Genomic DNA, 6,252 nt, shown 5'->3' with positions numbered 1-6,252 from the left:
GTACTGGTACCATGTGGGCCATGATTGACAGGTGTGACTGACAGGTCCCTCCCCTGCTACTCTCCTTTGTTCCTGGAGTTGCACAAAGCCAGACAAATACAGCCTATTAGTATTTTGTTGTGTCTGGTTTAGGAAAAATACTTTGATTACTCTTGATGTGGATGTAAAAAAAATTTTGAGGGTGGAGGGGGGTGGAGTGGGGGAGGGGGTGAGGGCGATGTCCCCCTCAATATTCAGATCACACCATCCCCCAATAAGATATTAAATATGCTCTTTTTCCATCTGCTCGGTCCATTTCACTGTTCAGTCTCATAGTTTATTCTGGACATGTGCTCATTTTTAGTGCAAGTTTATTATGTGGTGGTAAGAAACCCACAGCAATATATGATGTATATTTATTTTATATATTTATATATCCCAGGCACATCAAGTTTCTACACATATGCTCAGTAGACTCTGTAAGGTTACTTCAGCTTAACACTTTGTCTGTTTCTAAAATACATTTATATTAAGTATATTACACCACGGCTAATTAGATTCTGTTTGTTGGTGTCTTACAATGTTACATTTCCATATGGAACACAAAGCCTGGGTCTGTTGTGTCTAGTGTTCTCTTTTATGCTGTAGGTTGTTGGGGCGGGGGCATTAAAAAGAGGGATGCTGCATGACTGATGAGCAGAGCTGGCTCAGTGGTGGGCACAGAACTGGTGTCCCTGGTGTCAGTAGTCGAGAGAAGGACCCCGGAGAAGATTCTCTCCATCCGGTACAATTCCCAGCATCCTTTGCACAGGACTGTGATCACGCTGTGTTCAGCTCCAGGCTGCTGTCTCTGACCTGCTCCTCAAACAGGCTCAGAAACTCCTTTGTCCCCCTGGCCATCAGATTGTACAATTCATCACTGAGTGGCCAGGGGGGGTCTCTGTCTCAGTCATGACCACATTAGGACTGATCCAATGAGACTGTAAAATATCCAAGCACCTTATGTAGTTGGACTACACCTACCTTTCAAACCATCGTAGATCACTTAAATCACTGTTACACTGTATATCACTTTTTCTCTTTAAATCACTGTGCCCTGAAATGTGTAAATACAATCAGAAGTCTTTGTTCACAGTATTGTACATGAAGTTCTTACCCAAGCCTGTTATGGTATATTTACTAACCTGAATGCCAGCCTGGTTACTGACCTACCTACTTTGGTCTGTCTGTTTTTTGTCGTCTTGTGCTGTATGCAAAGCTGCTGAATACTTGAATTTCCCTCGGGATTAATAAAGTTTCTTTCTTTCTTTCTTTCTTTCTTTCTTTCTTTCTTTCTGTCTTTCTGTCTTTCTTTGCAGGACCATTAGTCTGAAAAGTGTTTGGGTTACATTTATCAATTAAATCCAAACTAATTTTCTGACTAAAAGGCCTTCTGACAATAAGCTGGGCACCCTAAAACACAGGAGACAACTGTTCATCTCTCATTTCAAACCTTAAAGACTGTGACTGTGATACTTAAACACTTAAAAGTCATTTAAGGCAACCTTGAAGATCCTGTTTGGAGCATTTACACTTTGTTGTAGGGACATTAACTTTCAGGAGTATGATGTAATGTTTGAAGTGAGGTACTGAGTCAGAGGCGATTTCTCAAAGACTGCAAGGGAAGCCCAGCTTCCCCTAAAATTATGAAAATTAAATGGTCAAAAATGTACGATTTTGTTGACATTTCATTGATGACAAATGTGTTAGAACATGTTCATCTCAAAGACGAGTTCGTTCAGTATCAGCTTTATCACAAATCAACGGACGCAATATTGCTCTCTTCTCATACATTCCCATTGTGCTGTTTTCTCATATGATCTATGGTCAATGCATTTGCCCGTAGACGCTCAGTGTCCATGCACTTCAATGGGACTTCATGGAACAGTCTTTTTCATTGCCTCCAAACTGGACAGTAATTGGATAAATGCCACGATGTTGTCCCGGCCCCGGATGCTCAGTGTCTCTGGGGGTGAATGGAGCTGTGAGTGGACCTTGGCAGGTTGGAGTGAACTAGCTATCAAGTCCCTGGAAAAGACACTTACTTGGTACGATAAGGTCAATGACCATTTTCTTAAAAAGGAACAGAGGGCAGAATTTATGTTTAAATAATTTGACAATTTTTTGGATGTAAGCCTACAATGAGCCTCCCCTCTCTGAAAGCCGCCACTGTATTGAGTGGTCCAATCACCTGAAAATAAGGCCTTACAGAGGGAATATTTGCCTTCAGTTGCTCATATGGTGCTTTACTGTCACCTCTAATGCTGAACTATGGACCACAGATATTATTCACAAAACCAAAAGACTCAAAACTCTTTCCCAAGAACTTTTCGCAACTAAAACATACTTCAACCTAACCAAACTTTACTATGTCATTCTCACAGTTGAAATATAAATGCTAAGTAGCTTTTCATTATCTGTGATATTTTGTGTTTGCGGTGGCATTGTCACCTGATAGCCAAAATGTTCTGGGTTCGATCTCAGTGTTGTTTACATGTTCTCCCCGGGTACTCCAGCTTCCTCCTATCACTCAAAGACATACTGTTATGCTACGTTCAGACAGCAGGTCTTAATGCACAATGCAAATTCTTTGGTGAAATCCGATTTTTTTTGTGTGTGCTTGTTCATTTTACACATTAAATGCGACTTCTATCAGTTTTGAGTATGAACTGAATGCGACCCTGAAGTGACCTGCATGCGCAAAAGAGGTCCTGACGTAATACATGATCACACAGGCACACGCTGTATGGAGGCATCTTGTTTCGGCGTGTTGTTGTTTATGTTTGTTACATTTCATTGACGTAAAGGTCGGATAAATGTGACCTGGCTGTTCAGGCTGAAGCCGCATTGCAAAATATCTGATACGTATCAGATTTAGGACCACATATGAAAGTGGCCTGGGTCGGATTTAAAAACATCAGATTTGTGCTCTAGTCTGAACCTAGCCTTAGAATCTGTCTTGTTTGCATGTGTGTGTGTTTCATGGTGGAGCTGGTCCATGTGCAACAGGCTGGTGACTGCCACAGCTGTTCCTCATCGTGCAATCAGAAGGACAGCTTTTCTGCACCTCTGACCTACACCCTTTGTCAGATTGTCAAAGTAACCCCCGCGGTAGCTGTCTTTCTGTTGTATGCATTTTGGATACTTACATCTGTCTCCGTTCTGTCAGATCCTGGATCCTGACTGCCCTGCCAACCTCTGTCCTTCGTTTTATCCTGTTTTTGATCAAGTCCTCTCACCACCACCACACACCCACAGTCAGTATTGCCTTCCTCCATTCTGTAACGGACCCTGCACTCTGATTAGAAATTATTATTAATATTTCTCTACTCTGTTCAAGATCTTGAACGCCTACCCAGAAAACCTCTCCTGCCATTTGTTCTGACTTGGTGCCCTGTGTTCTCCCTGCCTTCTCTGAGTTCTGCTTCTGCATTTCTGATCCAGTTTAAATTGGGTTTAACATATTAACCCTTTATAGGGTGTTTATAGACATACTCTGAAATTCAAAATTTCAACCTTAGTGTGTTATTGGAGGACCTAACAAGACTTTATTACTTTTGGGTCATTTTTCAAAATGCTTTATTATTATGTAGAAAATCAAGGTTAATGACGTTACCATATTTGATTCCTTACCCATAAGTGGCAAAAAAAAAAAAAAAATCCAAGAAGTAAATATAAAATACACAAGAAAACACATGTACGGTAAAAGAAACATGTATTTTAGAACATAAGTGTTGATCCAGACACCTGTTAACATCCACATTATCCCTTTGAACATCATTCCTCACATTAGTACCATTACTTCATGGTACCTAACAAAGCAGGTACACTCACTGTTCATACAGAGGTGGACCTTACAGACCCTGTAGACCACATTGAACCTGAGATTGTTGACTCACTGTCCTCACTGGAACTGTTTCTGTCACTGTCTTGTAATGTATGCAGAAATGACCAGAAATAGTCAATCACCCGATAAAGGGTTAAGGTGTATGTATTAAGTTTAATAGGTCAATCTAAATTGCCCGTGGATGTGAATATGAGAGTGAATGGTTCGCCTTTTGTATGTGGGCCTGCGATGACCCTTCACCTGTTGGTGCCCAGGACAGGCTTCGGCAGCCCCAAGACCTTCACCAGGAAAAGTGGGAAAATAAATGAACAAATTTTGAGTCTATAAATGTTGAGCTTGCTAAAATTGTGACTCAATAAATGGGACTTATTTGGCAATAGAAGGCTTTGGAACTTATAAAATGCCTTGGATTGTTTTTCTATGTACTTTAGAGACACAATGAAAAACTAAAAGAAAGAACGTTTCTGGAAACAAAATCTTTATCGCTATAGAAATTACATATGTGATATGTGTACTAAGTTGGGAGTGACTTGATGAGGACAACACCCCAGTTCATCATAGTTTGGCTCCAAATAGGACAAAAAAAAAGCGGAACACGTATAACTTGCTTATTACAGATATATTTGTCTGACATAAAAAAGAAATCAAAACGTGACACTAATACTATCATGCTTAACATCAACACTAGCCTGACTCTCCTCTGCCCTCAGGGTGTCTTCTGCAGCCTCATGTGTTTAATTGTCTCCCTCTCCTCATCACTTCCACTCACCCCCTGTTGTGAAGGGGGAGAGCAACATTATATCTTAATCTCACCGGCTTGATGGAGAATGCAGGTCTGTGAAAGGCAGCATTTTCTGGTTACATGAACCCATTGGGGGAGGATCAACCATATGCCAATTGACATGGCTGGGGCTGAATGGCCATCATGGATTGTAACAGTGGTCCTTGGACAAAAAGCCCCCCCGCAGGCACCCACACCTCCACCAGAACTGAACAGGCGTTCAGGCTGCTGCTTACACAGTGTCAGATACACCCCACCCCACCCCCCTGTCACATGCACCCACATGCATGAACTGTTTAAACAATTCATCAACACTAACCAGCAGATTTACAATCCCCTGATCTGTACATGTACATGTTGTCTTACTTACATATACACACACTTTACACTGGAAAAAATTCAAGAATGTAAAAAGGGCTTATTTATTCATAGATTTAATTCATTGGTTGGGTTGATTAATCAGCAACAATAAGACATTAGGTAGAAGGACATTTATTGCACCTAACCAGAAACAAAAAACAAAAAAAGAAAACGTCAGCCACAGTGGGCTAAATGTGGGAGAAATTGTTGATGCACACACCAAACTCCATCCTTGCTTCTGAACACCTTTATTTCTATTTCACACCAATACAGAAGCTCCAATTGCCTGCAGTCATCCATGCAAAGATAATAAGGCAAAGTACAGTGTAGGGTAGCATAGCAGTTAACAGAAAATTTCACTACCGACACTCACCCCCCTGCCATCTTCAAAGGCCAGCCTAGGAATACAGATAAGTGCAACTACAAGAAACCACTGACGACACACCCGCAGTGACACACCCCTCACCTGAGCACCAATGCAGTGTACAGACACAAACCAAACTGACAAATACAAAAAGAAAACTTACACAGGGCTCCTACAACGTTGGTTTCAGCAGACTTTGAGCAGTAAGGTGATGGTGGGTTTGCTGGGACTGGTCCTTGAGGGCACTGGTTGGCTGCTGGTTCAGTGGGACCACTGTTGGTAGAGGATCAAGGGCATGCTTGGGGTGACTGGCTGCCCTCTGAGGCTCAAACAGTTTGCAGATGACCCCTACTACGACATCAGACATTGAGCCCCTTCCCCAGGATGTCAGGACCTGTTGAACCACTTCCCAGATACTCAGGACCATGTCATCACTGACGGAGCAGGAGAAGTCGGCCCAGTGGAGCATATTGGTCAGGAACTTGGTTGCTGTCCCAGAAGCCAACACATTGGAGGAGGGTCTTGGACGAGGCAGCCAGAAGAACTTAACCACTTTTATAGTGGCCTCCATCACAAACTCCTGCAGGTGAAGCAGCCTCATCCTGTCCGCCTCAAGTTGGTAACATTTGTTTTTATCCAGATTCCAAAGCAAAATTGTAAGGTGGCATGGTGGTGCAACTGTCGCCTCACAGCAAGAGGAGTTTGATCCCAACACCAGGAACCTCTCTGTGTGGAGTTTGCTTGGGTTCTGTCTGGGTACTCTGACTTCCTCCCACCATCCAAAGACATGCACTAATAGGTTAATTTTAGTCTAAATTGTCCAGAATGTGTGTGAATGTGAGAGTGCCTCAGTCTGCTCTGCTGCTGCCCTCTCTCACCTTT

Source organism: Sphaeramia orbicularis, chromosome 21 (genome assembly GCF_902148855.1).
Source record: "Sphaeramia orbicularis chromosome 21, fSphaOr1.1, whole genome shotgun sequence".
In the NCBI taxonomy this organism is placed as follows: domain Eukaryota; kingdom Metazoa; phylum Chordata; class Actinopteri; order Kurtiformes; family Apogonidae; genus Sphaeramia; species Sphaeramia orbicularis.
The sequence above is the reverse complement of the archived record's forward strand: the minus strand, read 5'-3'. Positions refer to the sequence as shown.